General features: G+C 41.3%; 1 long non-coding RNA gene and 1 pseudogene across 1 annotated transcript in view; one reads left to right on the top strand and one right to left on the bottom strand.

Annotated features, from left to right (window-relative positions):
• LOC146860240 (uncharacterized) overlaps positions 1-14,700 on the bottom strand; it is a 117,886-nt gene that overhangs the window by 51,187 nt on the left and 51,999 nt on the right. The window lies entirely within an intron of this gene.
• The window catches only part of LOC146860241 (cyclin-dependent kinase 1-A-like), a 52,193-nt pseudogene continuing 44,832 nt past the window's right edge, over positions 7,340-14,700 (top strand).

The following is a 14,700-nucleotide window of genomic DNA, read 5'->3' on the forward strand; positions in this document are numbered from 1 at the left end:
CTTCATAGCGGCAGTTCCGTATTGGCCTGCCAGAATTAGATGCAGATAGGGTAGAGGGGTTGAGAAAAATGAGGAAATATCGTGACATGTACGAGAGTGATCAATTAATAACAAGAACTAAACACACACTTTATGCATGATACAAGTCTAGTTAAAATCTAAAGATGTCACATCACGTTGTCATTATTACGGCTTAACGATACATGGCCGTACTTATGGATTTTAATTTTTGTATATATTGTATGGTATTATAGCCCTGAAGAAGCCCATGTTTGGGCGAAACGAGTTGCCTGTCTTCATATGAAAACCAAATGCATCGTTGATAAAAGACGCCTTAAGATCTAAATACTACAAAGCGGAATTCCTTCTTTCTTTTTGTACATACCAACTGTTTACTCTATATATGTTGCCTCTCATACCCTTTTGAATTTATGTTGAACTTTGTGGTCATGTGGCAGCTGACTATCTGAGGTGGGAAATATTTGGATACATTTGTGACTAGTCTTGGCTGTGCAATCCTCTCTTACCCGGCTGCCTTTTCTTGTAGATTAGTAACAGTATATTGCCTTAAAAATTGCTGTTTTTTCAACTCAATTTCAATATTGTTTTATTTTAACTGTTACTTTCTATAGGAAAACCTAAAAGGATCTACACAAACGACCTCTTTCTGAATTCAGAATTCTGTCTACCTTTCATAAATATATAGCTCTTTGGGATCCATTATTGGATCCATTATTGGATTCATACCCATTTCTAAAGTGCATCTGCTCTCCATGTTAAATTGATGTATTGATTAGTGACTCCATGATTGGCTTATTTGATTTACTTGTCAGACCTTAGTATAGGGCAACATGTGTGCCCAGGGCCTGTAAATCAAATGCTGCTAGTGGGCTTGCAGCACTGGTTGTGCCACCCACATAAGCAGCCTGTAAAGTGTGTCTCAGGCCTGCCATTGCAGAGCCTGTGTGCAGTCTAGTACTGCCATGTCGACTTGGTAAGTGTACCCACTTACCAGTCCCTAAACCTTCCCTTTTCTGCATATCAGACACCTCTAAGGTAGGCCCAAGGACAGGGTGAATTGTAAGTCTAAGGTAGGACATGCCCAGGTGTGTGTGGCATGTCCTAATAGTGAATTACAGCCATTTTCGTTTTTCACGTTTTGCAAGCTACTAGTCCCCATAGGCCAGAATATGCAGTTTGATTATAACATCTTATAATCCTAACTGACCCAGGGAACATGGTAGAAATTTGAGTTTAGTATGCCTAAACTAAGTATGATAAAATACATCTTTTAGTAAAGTTGGTTTTAACATTCTGTGTTTGAAAATACCACTTTTAGAAAGTTGGTATTTTCTTACCTAACCATCCAGCCTGCCTCTGCTAGCTTGTGTATTGTGTGTCTAGTTTTGTGAGTGACAGGGGCTTGGGGATTCCAGGAGACAAGGTGAGTCAGCACAGGGCTGAATAGACCTAACTGCATGTAGAGTGGTGGGAGGAGTCAGCACCTGGCTCTGAATAGGGCTGTGTCCCGCCTTCCACAATGCTGGCTCCACCTCCTGTGGTGTGTCTGATGTCCCTGGCCCACCCTGCCAAAGGAAAGAACGAGTCCTATGAACAAAGTGCTCCAGGATGCACAGAACTGGTTTTGACTAGGTACAAATATCAGGACCCAGACCCCAAGACTTTAGATCACTTGTGGAACAACAAGATGAACCTCTGCCAAGGAGAAGAACCAAGGAAGCTGTAGGAGTTGGACTGCCCCCCTTGCCAGTGTGCTGTGTTGCTGGGTTGGCCTACAGTGGTATCTTCAGTGCCAAGGAGAGGAGAAGGAACTTTTAAAGAACTTTCATCATCTTGCAGAATATTACTCCAAGGGCTTGAACTTGTGCTTGCCTCCTGCTGAAGTCTCAGGGACAAAAAACTTTACCACCAGCTCTCCTCTGAATTTCCTTGCTGGAAATTCTGTCTGCAGAAGCCGGTTTGTCACTGGGAGCTGGAAGCGCGACTCAACGAGAAGAAGAGTGTCGCAGTCGCAGCTGTTGCCGCCGCATCGCCGGAGAAGCGTGTCGCCACCGCAGAGGTCGCCGCCGTGTCACCAGAGAAGCGTGCTTTTTGTCAAAGCTGTTACCCGACGCATCACCGGAGAAGCATGTCACAGCCGCAAAGGTCGCATCACCGGAGAAGAGTGTCACAGGGCCTGTCGCGGCTCCAAAGTTACAGAGTTTGCCGCACGGCCGCCGGGCATGCACGCAACATCTTCACGTCGTCGCATCAAGGGCGCCATCTTAACCATCGCACCGGATTGTCGCATCGCGGCGCCATCTTGTCGCATCGTAACCGGAACGCAGTATGAGAATCTACGCATCACCTCCTCTCCGGTAAGGACCAAGACGCTTCCCCTACTCTGCGCAAACATTGAAGCATGACGCATTGTCTCCCCCGAAGCAGAGAACCGACACATGTCCATCCCTGCGAACCTTTTGTTTGTTTTGTGTTACGCATCCAGGTACTTTTGTGAGAAACATGTCGCATTTATCATCAACTTGAACTAAGTTACTTCTACCATCTTTAAGTCTATTTTGAGTACAGTATTGTGGATTTTTGTCATTTGTGGTCTTGTGTGAAGTTTATATAAATAATGCTTATTTTTATAAAATCTGTGTGGTGTCCATCTGTAGTGTTTTCACTGTGTTACTGTATGTGTTCACAATTGCTTAACACACTGCCTCTGAGATAAGCCTGTCTGCTCATGCCAAGCTACCAAGGGGGTGAGCAGGGGTTATCCAGTAGTGTAATCCCCTTTCCCTGACTTAGAAGCAAGGGTCCATATTTGGTCAAAGGTACCTACCTCTGCCAACTAGAGACCCACAGTTCTAACACTACCCTACCCCCTTTTGTTTTTTGGGAGGACTCGGGCTCTTCCCCAAGTCCCAACATGGCAGCTGACACTTCTAGTTCAAGTGTTTGGCAGCTAATCAGATCTCACCATTAGCTCTGTCAGTTCTGCACAGTATCCACGTCCCTAGATTTATATATTTCTTTTTCATTTAATAACTGCAAAACAATTTATTGGATGTATACCAAATAGCAAAAAGCGCTCTTTCTGGACCAAGATTTAGCTTTCTGGCAAATTTGGGGTAATTCCATCTAGCGGTTCTGGTTGTAGTCGCGTCTAAAAACCCCATGGGAAAATGCATCGGGAAAAAGTATTTTGTGACCCCTCTTTTTCTATACCCTGCTTGACGAATCACCCCAAAACTTTCCAGACAGCATCTGAAATGAGTGATAAAAAAGTTCTGGAAATTTCATGGTTTCGTCAAATGGTGGCAAAGTTATTAGCCAAATAACTTTGTTTATGGAAACAAGGTCCAAACTATGGCACACTTTATCACAGGTGGTGCGATTCCAAGGCGGGACCATGCCGTAGCAATCTTCTTAAAAAAGCTATGGTTGCAACATTAACATTTCGCACTCTCAAGTGGGGTATGAATAATTTTATTGTGTAGTAATAATACCTGACAAAAATCCCCAACACGTTTCAGACCTTATTCACAGGCTATTTTATGAGTCCTCTCTCAACGATGATATCTTTTCCCTCATGTTTTTCACTTCCGTTCTTTCTTTTTTTGCCGCTCTTAGGAACTGTAGTTCACAGTATAGTTTCATGAAGAGTGCTCTGTGCTTCTTGTAAATTAATTGTAAAGTGAAGTATGTGCTCAGTTAAAAGTGAAAATGTGATCTTTCTATCAATTGTTTATTAAAAGAGGGGAAAAGTGCATCATCCAGTTTTTCATGAATGTCTCTTGCCCCTTTTCCTTTGTGCAAGTGCTACCATGATTTCACCTTTTCACTGTGTATTCTGGTAACTGTGGTGCTTTTTATTGCGCTTTTATTTTTTTCAATGCCATTGCTGTTGTCTCAATTTTATATTTCTTTGACTTTTATTGCTTCATTTTGGTCGATTACCTCCAGTGGGCTTTTTCCACTTTTCCTTGTTATTATTTATTCTTCATGAGTTTTTGTGTCTTTCTAATGTTATGTGGTGAAGCCCTCCTGTGGGCATTTTCATCTTGTTCCATATTGTCCTCTCCAAAGAAATCATTTTTTTGTCAATTAATTCTTGCCACATGTTTTTCACCATTTATTACTTGTTTCCCCATAATCTATTTTAATCAATGTAGTTTGCATTTAATGTTGTAAGCCCTTTAGTGGGCTGTGTCATTTCCTCATTTTCCTTGAAGATAAATATATCCCTTTCAATCAATATTCAAGTTCAATACATTTTTCTTTTTATTGTAGACGCACATATAATTCCTCATCTTGATTTAACCCTTTTGGTGTTCAGTGCGCAATAACATAGTGTAGCATGACTCTTTTTGTGGTAAGATGCTTTCTCTGTTCCCCCCTGTATCTGATTTTATCACCTGGTTAATTTAATACAATTTAAGTTGTTTCCAATCACTTTCATGTTCCTTTCCCATATAATTTGCCACAGCATTGCTTCGGTCTTTGTTTATTGTTGCTCGAATGCGTTCAAGAAACTTGATTTCACAATTTGTGCTTCCAATATATTGCATATAGCATGGGCATTCTAGCCCATAGATTACACATTTACTTTTGCATGTAATATGTTGTTTGATGTTACATTTATGACCATTTCTAGTTGTAAAGTTCTTGGTATTAACAGCAATTTTACATGCTTTGCATTGATTGCACTTCTAAATACCAGGGTAATTAATCCAATTTACTTTTTTCTACATGTTGTAATGATGGTGTACTAATTTATCTTTCAAAACGTAAGCTCTTCTATATGTTATACAAACATGATCTCCTATTAATTTGGCAACTCCAGAACCTAGTTTCAAATGTTCCCAATGTTTTCTCAATATTGTTTGTAGTTTATTAGTCTACCCTGAGTAGCTTGTTATTAATCTGATTTCTTCTTATTTCAGTTTTTTAGTTTTTTCTTGTAGAATCTGATTTCTCTTTGTCAGATTAACTGGATTATTTGTTTGGATGTTTTCTCATTTGAAAGCGTTTCCATGTTTCACTGCTATGTTTTAATTTTCCTCTTCTTGTGAATAATTTCTTTTGATTCCGAAAAACTCTCCGTATGGAATAATCCATTTCAAATTTGTTTGATGGAAGCTATCCACATGGAGAACTGAGTTTGTGGGAGTTCATTTTCAGTGAGGTGTTGTGTCAATCATATATGTATCATGTATGTTTTTTAATTTTTTCTGTATCCAGGAAAGTTACTCATGATTTGCTTATTTCATATATACATTTTCAGTTAACTGTGATGTGGTTGAGAATATAAAAGTATTTTTTTAAATCCTCTCCTGTACCACCCTAGATAAGAAAAAGATCATCTATAAATCGCAACCACATGATGGTTTTCTCCACAAATGTATCATTTTTGGTGTCCCTGCCACTTGCAGTTCCCATCAGCCCATTGTTAAATTCACGTAGCTTGGTTAAAAAAAAGCCAATAGCAGTTCCTTTTGTTTGCTTATGAACCTCTTTACTGAAGAGGAATATGTTATGTAAACACAACTTAATCATCTGAGTTAACATTTGGTTATGTTTGAAAAAACATAATGTTCCTGTTCTTTTGGAAATATTCACAAGCCTGGAGTCTATGCTTGTGTTTAGCGAAACAACATCCATTGTCACTAATTTGTAAGTTGATTGCCATGGATCTTCTTGTAGATGTGATAATAGATTTTCAGTGTCCTTTAGATAAAAACTTGGATTTTTTTACCAATGGCGCTAGGAAGTGATCAATGTAATTTGAAATTTGAAATTGGCTTTAATAAATATCCATTCAACAAAACTATTGGTCTAACCAAAGGGTTCATATGATCTTTGTGGATATTTGGGAGGAAGTAAATTGTCAGTTTTATTGGATATTCTATTGGTAGATATTTTTGTTCATCCATATCAATGAGGACCTGATTCAACTCTTCATTTAGTTTTTGTTGTAACTCATTCTTAATTTGTTGAGCTGGATTATTTGTCAACTTTACACAACAATATTTAACTGACAGATGTCGATTAGCTTCTTTTACATAATCACTTTTATTTTGGATTATGATGGCCCATTTATCTACAGGCTTGATCTCCACATTTTCATCTTTCTGTAAGGCCAGTTCTTGTTTAGTTACATTCTGTTTTAAAGATGTTTTCTGTATTTTGTATAGATCATTGATCACTGCCTCATGGAATAAATCTATTTTATTTCCTGGTGGAAGATTTAGGTAGAATAACGATTTTGGTTTTTTACCACTGAGAACCGCTCAAAGTGGAATCATTTCCTCATTTATTGATGTTGCTTCTTCTCTATCATCATTTTCATCCTGGGTTATTAAGGTCATTAGAAGTAGCCTGTCTCCTACTGTGAGGTCATATTTCTGTTTGTCTTTACCAATTTCACCTTCTTTTTCAGAGAAGATGTTTGCTAGTTTTATTTTTGTGCATATGTATGTGTATAAATCAAATCTGGTTTGTGTGATACCCATATGTGATGTTGGGCAACAACTCAGTGATTTCTGACTCAGTTATTTTTTCTGTTTGAAAGACGTATGACATTAAATTCTTGAGTTTCTTTTTCTATTGGTTGTTTAATTGTTTCCTATTTCCCCAAGTTTGAACTCCCAGATTTAGGGGTGGAAAGGGGTATGGGCTGCTAAGGGTATTTCCTGAGAGTGGGGATCTCAGAAGAGGTATTACAAATTAGTTAAGCATATCATGATCGTGAAGTGAATGCATCACAGGAGCTAGACAAGACAAATAGTATCCCGTCCTTGTGAATGATCGATTCCCTTGAAGGGAGCCATGATAAAGTCAGGCACATAATCATTTCACATGACAGCAGCGTTGTAAGAGGATTGAAGATTCAATTTTTTTTCCAGTGATGTGCAAACTACATATCTGAATTCCAGGTTTTTTCCAGTCTCTGAAATGTTTCATAGATTTACTCTGCACCATATGCTTTTAGCCTCTCTCATTGGCCTCGGTGGAGAATTTCACATTTATACACCAATCTATGAACAGTATTAATGGTATAACAGGACACCAAAAGAATCAGAAGAGAAGGCACAACAAGAGGAAAAGAAGTATTCAAATTGATGCGAACAAATGTGGTGCTTCAAATGTATCAACAATTTTTTTGCTCATCACTTAGGGGCGCCTTTAAAATCGGTGGGTGGAGGGGCAGAAACAAAATTGGGACAGCCGCCAATCAATAAGGTTCAAAGCAGAAGAGCACATCATTTGTTTATTTGTAACCATGCATGCATTACGATTAAGAATGTATTTTCTATGGTAATGTACCGGAATGTTAATTCTATTAAAGGGTGGTTTTATGGTTTACGGTGAGTAGAGCTTTAGGATGGTAAGGGTATTTTGAGGGTTTACAGGTTGGTAAAAGTATTGGTTGGTAAGGGTGTTTTTAGGATTTAGGAGTGAGTAAGGGATGAAGTTGGGAAGGTTACAAAAAAGAGGGGTATGAGGGGGCTTCCCCTCTAAAAGAATTTCTTTCTTCCTAATAATAAAAAATAATGGGGGATTAGGGTGGTCTCACCTCAGTTAAGAAAGTAGTTAAATGTGCAATATTTCAAAAATGGCAGGGAACTGGGTATCCCCCCATAAAAAAAAATGATTTTAATGTTTTTAAAGAAGGCTCTCACTCTCACTGGGAAGATTTTGCTTTACTTCCCAAAAGGTGCTTTTTGGCCATTTCAAACTCACCAAGCACAGTAAAGTATCATAATGTGTTGACATATCAACACCGTATGATACTTTATGGTGCTCAGTGAGCTAATCTTCTATGTTTATTTTTGTGCACTGTTTTTTTCTCAAAAATATGTGGTGTACTTGAGAACTGTGATTCGCTATACTGGTATATGTGAGCAAGGCTATTAACATACTCGAAACGCATCCTGCTGGAATTAAAGCGATATCTTCACGTGAACTCTGAGTGAGGGTCTTCTTGTGGTGTTTGACCCTGACTGTGCATTTCCATCCAGTGAGCTTGTCCGGTGTTTTCGCTCCACCCCACATGGACCCCAAGTCTTATTTCGTCTGGTCATCAGTGATATAATTTGAGATGTCATCAGTGATGTCATCAGTGATGTCACTGACCTTGTACTGAGTGATGTAATATGTGAGGTCATAAGCAGTGTATTGCGGGGGTGTCAGTTATAGTTGGCTTAGCTAACTATAACTGCTAAACTTCACTGGTTTTGTACCAGTGAAATGTGAGCCTAACTATAACGTCCCTGTAACCTTTGGCTTTTTCTGTGAATTTCTTAGTTTTTTAAAATTCTATTTTCTAACTATAATGCCCTGGAACCTTTGGTCTTTCCAGTGAATTGCCAAGGTTTTTTGAAATGTTGTTTCCTAACTATAATGCCCCTGTATCCTTTGTTATTTTAAGTGAATTTCTAAGGTTTTTTAAATTTTATTTCCTAATTGTAACCTCTAACCTTTGAGAGTGAATGTGTGAGTGAGTGCATGAGTGTCTCAATAGATCTGTGAGTGGGTGTGAGAGTGTCTGTGTGGGTCTGTGAATGAGTACATGAGTCTCTGGGTGGTTCTGTGAGTGAGTGCATGAGTCTCTGATGGTTCTGTGAGTAGTTGTGTGAGTGCCTGAGTGGGTCATTCAGTGGCTGCATGAGTCTCTGAGTGGGCCTGTGAGTGGGTGTGTGAGTGTCTGAGAAGTTCTGTGAGTGGGTGTGTGTGTCTCTAAATAGATCTGTGAGTAGGCGCGTGAGTGTCTAAGAAGGTCTGTGAAAGGGTACATGAGTGTCTGAGTGGGTCTGTGAATGAGTATATGAGTCTCTGAGTGGTTCTGTGAGTGAGTGCATGAGTCTCTGATGGGTCTGTGAGTGGTTGCGTGAATGTCTGAGTGGATCTGTCAGTGTATTGGATGAGTGCCTGAGTGGTCTGAGAATGGGTGTGTAAGTATCTGAGTGGGTTGGGAGTGAGTGTGTGAGTGCCTGGGTGGGTCTGTGTGTAGGTGCATGAGTGTTGCAGTGGGTCTGTGAATGGGTGCATAAGTACCTCAGTGGGTGTGTGAGTGGGTGCATGAGTCTCTAACTGGGTACGTGAGTGGGTAAACACAAGGAGATGATGGACGTAGTGCTGAAACTTTTCAGACACCCAACCCCAGTCACAGACCTGGGTTGAATCCATCATCGATCTTTAGCTCACTTAGCCACCCCAGTTCAGACACAGCTATATGCAAATCAGTCTTGACCCTGTGCCTCATGGGAACAGTCCAGCCCGAACTGCCAAGCTATGTCTTTCCTGGACCGTAAATAAGCATCCTGGCACGGGTTTCGGGCTAACAGCCCTCATCAGCCAAGCTAGCTTGAATCCAGTGGCAAAGTGAGCAAGGGACCCACGTCTGGGCATGCCCTGCCAACTTAGGGCAAACAATCAAACGCAAGGAGATTATGGATGGAGTGCTGAAACTTTACAGGCACCCACCCCCAGTCATAGATCTGGGTTGAATCCATCATCGTTCTTTAGCTCACTTTGCCACCCCAGTTCAGACACAGCTATATGCAAATCAGCCTTGACCCTGTGCCTAATGGGAACCGCCCAGCCCAAACTGCCAAGCCATGTCTTTCCTAGACCGGAAACAAGCATCCTGGGACCGGTTTCGGGCTAACAGTCCTCATCAGCCAGGCTAGCTTGAATCCAGTGGCAAATGAGCAAGGTACCCGCATCTGGGCACACCCTGCCAACTTAGGGCAAACAAGCAAACACAAGGAGATGATGGACGGAGTGCTGAAACTTTTCAGACACCCACCCCCAGTTACACATCTGGGGTGAATCCATCATCGTTCTTTAGCTCACTTTGCCACCCCAGTTCAGAACCAGCTATATGCAAATCAGTCTTGACCCTGTGCCTCATGGGAACAGTCCAACCCGAACTGCCAAGCCATGTCTTTCCTGGACCAGAAACAAGCATCCTGGGACCGGTTTCGGGCTAACAGCCCTCATCAGCCAGGCTAGCTTGAATCCAGTGGCAAAGTGAGCAAGGGACCCACGCCTGTGCATACCCTGCCAACTTAGGGCGAACAAGCAAACACAAGGAGATGATGGACAGAGTGTGAGTGAGTGCCTGACTGTCTGAGTGGATCTGTGAATAGGTGCATGAATGTCTGAGTGGGTCTGTGAGTGGGTGTATGAGTGTCTGAGTGGGTCTGTGAGTGGACGTGTGACTGTCTGAGTAGGTCTGTGAGTGGATGCGTGAATGTCTGAGTCGGTCTGTGAGTGGGTGTGTATGGAGTGGTATATAAAGGTCATCAAAAGTCCACTGGCCAAGTGGTAGTCATGAAGAAAATTAGGTTGTAAAATGAAGAGGAAGGTGTTCCAATTACAGCCATCTGAGAGATTTCTGTCTTAAAAAAATTACAACACCCTAAAGTAGTTTGTCTTCAGGGTGTACTTATGCAAGATTCAAGGCTTTATCTTATTTTTTAATTCCTTTCCATTAATTTGAAGAAGTATTTGGATACTATCTCATCTGACCAGTATATGCATACAATTCTTGTCAAGAGTTACTTATACCAAATCTTTCAAGGTATTGTGTTTTGTCATAAATGCAGAGTCCTTCACAGAGACTTAACACCAACACATTTGTTAATAGACAACAATGGAGTAATTAAATTAGCAGATTTTGGTTTAGCATGGGCCTTTTGCATACTGGTATGAGTTTACACCCATGAGGTTGTGACTCTGTGATACAGGGCACCGGAAGTGCTGCTTGGGACACTTTGGCAGCCCACTCCTTTGGATGTATGGAGCATTAGATCACGATTTGCTGTGATGGCAAAAAAGTAGCCACTTTTCCATGGAGACAGTGAAATTGATCAACTATTCTGAATATTCAGAGCTCTAGGGTTTCCAAATAATGACATCTGGCTGGAAGTGCAATCATTGCAAGCTAATAAAAACACAGGGTCCGATTCACAAAGGTAATCTGAGACAAAATCCTAACTTTATGACTTTCGGTATTCGCAAAGCACATTTAGTAGTAGTAAAGTTAGGATTCCTAACTTTACTACTCCTAAATTCCCTTTTTGAATACTGAAAGTTGATAAGTTAGGATTTTGACTCAGTTAAACTTAAGTTTTTGTCTTAAGCTAAACTTAAGACCAAAACAAGTTTAACTGAGACCACATCCTAGCTTTACGACTTTTGGTATTCACAAAGGGCCTTTAGGAGTAGTAAAGTTAGATTCCTAACTTTACTACTCCTAAATGCCCTTTGTGAATACCAAAAGTCGTAAAGTTAGGATTTTGTCTCAGATCACTTTTGTGAATCGGGCCCACATTCCCTAAATTGAAAGCCGTAATTTTGGCAAACCATGTTAAAATCATCAATCAAGATGGACTTGATTGGCTTGTAAAAACTTTGATCTCTGATCCTGTAAAGTGAATTGCAGCCAAAGAGGCCTTGAACCTCCCGTACTTTGGTGACCGCTTGGCTCCCACCAAGCAAAAGCAAATAGCTATGTCCCCGGGGGTGGACACCTGGGGACATAGCGGGAGCAAAGCAATGGGTGGGTGGCGGTCCCCGGGGCCATATATGGGTCGGTGGACCACACAGCCCCCTTCCTTTGTTGTTCATAGGCTAAACCCAGGGAGGTGGTGGTGGAGGTGGTGGCCGTATATGGCCCAGGAGGGAGGCCGTGTGGCCCCCTTCCCACCTTGAAATCTATTTTTGCCCTGGGGAGGTTGTGGTCGCTGGGGCATGGAGGGTTCGTGCGGCCCCCGCACTATAGTCAAATTTTCCCTCGGGAGGTGGTGGTCCCCAGGGCACCGGGGAGTCCGTGCGTCCACCCTTTATTATTTAATGTTCTTTGCTGCAGGAGGAGGTGGCCCCCAGGGCGCGGGGTCTGTTTGTCCCCCGCACTATTATTCTATGAGCCACGGGGAGGTGGTGGTCTCCTGTGCTTTCAACAGCCTAGGAGGGATATCCGTGCAGGTCCCCCTCCTTTAATTAATTAAAGCCCCGAGGAGGTGTAGGTCCTCGGGATCATTTCAACCCCTTGCGGGAGGTCCATGCGGCCCCCCTCCTATATAAAACAAAGGCCGGGAGGTGGTGGTCCCTGGGGCTCAAAGAGCCTCAGGAGGGGGGCCCTGTGCCACCCACTCATTTATTTTAGAAAATGCCCCTGGGATCTGGCCCATCTGGGGGTTCCTTTCAAAACAAGCACAGGAGCCAATGCTTGTGTTTCTTTTTATTTTGGCTGTGAATTTTGTTTTTTTGCAGCAAATATTAAAAAAAGGAAAAAAGCTTTTTTGGCCCGGGGCGGTCCGTATTGGACCCCATGGCCAAGTTGAGGTGCCATGGTATTCGAATCCTGTCCCCCATTGTTTTTTTTATATTTTGTTTTGGGACTCAGAGGGCTGCAAACACTTCATGGTTGAAGTGTTGGCAGCCAATCAGAGCTCGGCAGTTCACTGCACAAGCTCGTTATTATTTGCTAATTAGCTGCAATCTCAGATATACAAATTTTGATTACCTTCAATTTCTCAACAACTACTGAACGGATTTATACCAAATACCTTCAAGCATGGTCTGCTTACCCAAATATACCTTTCTGCCAAATTTGGTGTAATTCCGTTTAGGGGTTTGGGCTGCAGTCGTGTTCAGAGCTTCTACAGGAATTAACATGGGAAACACACTTATTTACCCCCCTTTTTCCGGCCCCCGCTTGATGGATCACCCCAAAACTTTCCATGTGCAACACGAATCATTGGCACACTTTTTGGGGAACATTTCGGGAAGATCTGTCAAACTGCACTAAGTATATAGGCAAGTCAAAAAGCACTTTTCCTATGGAAACACGGTCCTAACTATATCATATTATCTTACATGTATACTTACCTTGTGTTGCAAACACATGTGTTAAAAGTAAATGGATGGTAAAAATATGCAGGGTAAAGGCATTGCATAGTAAAGGATACGTGGTAAAGGCATGCGTTGTAATGTTATAAAACCGTGTGTACCATATACATACATGTTTCAAATACACGTTAAGGCTGCAGAAGGCTTTTATAATATTAACTCTTCTTCTTGTTCTTGTATAGCGCTCACATTGTAAACTGATGTTCTTCTAGGCACTCGCAATTGTATAGCAGAAAAGGGAGCAGATTTGCATGGACAGACTAAGAACATAATGTGGCATTCCCAGGATTACACAAATAGATCAACCCATAGAGATTGGGTTTAAGATTCAGCAAAGGTTTAACAATATGGAAATCTGGCCATATCTCATCACCAAATACTCACTAATGCCAACCCACAGCATGCAACATTCCACACAAGCTAGACTTCTTTCAGATTAGCAACTGCAAAGAAATTTTCTGGAGTGAGCCATTTCATTGTAGAATGCAGCACACGTAGAAAGAGTAAAAAACGAGGATAACTAAACATATTTCTCCTTGTAACGTCTCTCCTGGTGAGGCGTATCTTTTTGGCGTATTCCCAGGTTTACCTGGCTTGGTAAATCTGGAAATGCATCAAAAACCATGAGAGTTGCATGGAAACACCAACACAACGACTATAGAAACACTGCCTGGTGCAGAGTAATACAACGCATCGAATTGCGCCGGGTTGCTTTACTCCAGATCTATGAACCCATTTAAAGCCACATAACAGTGGCTTTCCATGGCTTCATAAATCTGACTTACAGGTTTGCGTCATGTACGCACCACGATGCGTGCAAGCATGACGCAAACGTCTCATAAATATGCCCCCTAGTCTCCACTTTATAAAGCCATTTTTCACAAACTTTTTATCTACCAGTAACTTGTCCACTTTTTGTTGTATTCTTTGGCATGGCTTTCATTGCAGTATAATTTCTGGGACTATGAAAGGCAGAAATTATAGGTTAAACTTGCATTTTTTCGGATAATGTCATTTTTCACTCTCAGATTGTTTTTGATTTCTTTAAGTAAAATTCAATGTCCTAGAAATATAAAGATTGTTCATAACCATAATAATTTTTGTATAGTACTTCTTTCTGCAAAGTTTCCATCTCTAACTGTAATTAATGTTACTCAAGTTACCGAGTTCTTTAGAATGGAAAGTGGTATTGGCCAACTGAGGCTCCAGTTTTCGACTTGGAGGTCTCATACAGGTAGCAGGTTCGAACATTTATCTCACTGAGCTATCTTGCCAGCACTTGCCCATTTAAATTCCTGATGTATGACTATATTGTAATGGGTTTTATTGTTACGCTGGAGTTTTTACCAGCTTTGCCACTCTCGTGTTTTATACCAGAAAATATGTATTGCTTTTTTTAAAATGTTTTTTCCGGATTGTCTTTTCAGGGGAGAAAAAGGAGGCAATCCGCCCATGTTTGGTCCTCGTAGGATGAGGGCCCGGTAGCCTCACGAATTCATGCAGCAACACACACTCAAGTGTGTCAGAAAGTTCAGCATTACACTCTGAACAGCTTACTAGCGAAATAAGGATCAGAGACAGAAATCTGCTATGCAAATGCTGATAAAGTCACATAATCACACCTTTCATTTGATTCTGGGGGAAAACATTTTGTAATCCGAGGGGTAAATGATCAGAGACGGAAGCTAGTCTAAAAATATAATGTGATGCTAAGATTTAGCTGTCCACCACTTCACTCTGTTTAGAGCAGATTCGTTTTCTAGTCGCTGC

This window comes from Triturus cristatus, chromosome 3_1, assembly GCF_964204655.1.
Source record: "Triturus cristatus chromosome 3_1, aTriCri1.1, whole genome shotgun sequence".
In the NCBI taxonomy this organism is placed as follows: domain Eukaryota; kingdom Metazoa; phylum Chordata; class Amphibia; order Caudata; family Salamandridae; genus Triturus; species Triturus cristatus.